The sequence below is a fragment of the Sinocyclocheilus rhinocerous genome, unplaced genomic scaffold (assembly GCF_001515625.1).
Source record: "Sinocyclocheilus rhinocerous isolate Xijiao unplaced genomic scaffold, SAMN03320098_v1.1 scaffold1164, whole genome shotgun sequence".
NCBI lineage: Eukaryota > Metazoa > Chordata > Actinopteri > Cypriniformes > Cyprinidae > Sinocyclocheilus > Sinocyclocheilus rhinocerous.
In genome coordinates this window covers 1,730,393-1,730,930 of record NW_015643253.1, presented here as the reverse complement: position 1 = coordinate 1,730,930, position 538 = coordinate 1,730,393, and positions in this window count along the sequence as shown.

The following is a 538-nucleotide window of genomic DNA, read 5'->3' as shown; positions in this document are numbered from 1 at the left end:
AGGGGTCATATGATGCTTTTTTAAAGATCATTATTTTGTGTATTTGGTGTAACAGAATATGTTGACATGCTTTAATGTTCAAAAAACACAGAATTTTTCAAATACTGTACATTATTGTAGGTCCTCTATGCCCCGCCTCTCTCAAACGCTTCGTTTTCTACAAAGCCCCCTCCTTTGACAAGCGCAGTCCGCTCTGATTGGCCAGCTGACCCAGTGCACTGTGATTGGCCGAACACCGCAAGCACTCGTCGGAAATGTAACGCCCCTTACCATAATCGCGAGCTTCATCTTTCAAAATAAATGTAAAGACAGAGCAATGTCTTTACTCTGGGGAACAGAGTCGCGTGACAGACACAGTGAGGAAGCTGGTATGTGTTTGCAGTACACAAGCCACGGTTAAGACAGCTGACTCCACTGTGATGTGACCCCCCCTCTCTCTCTCTCGCGCTCTCTCTCAGGGATCTTATCTATGCACAATCAGCTTGTAACACTCCAAAGAGAAAGGAAAACTTGAAATCGCATCATATGACCCCTTTAA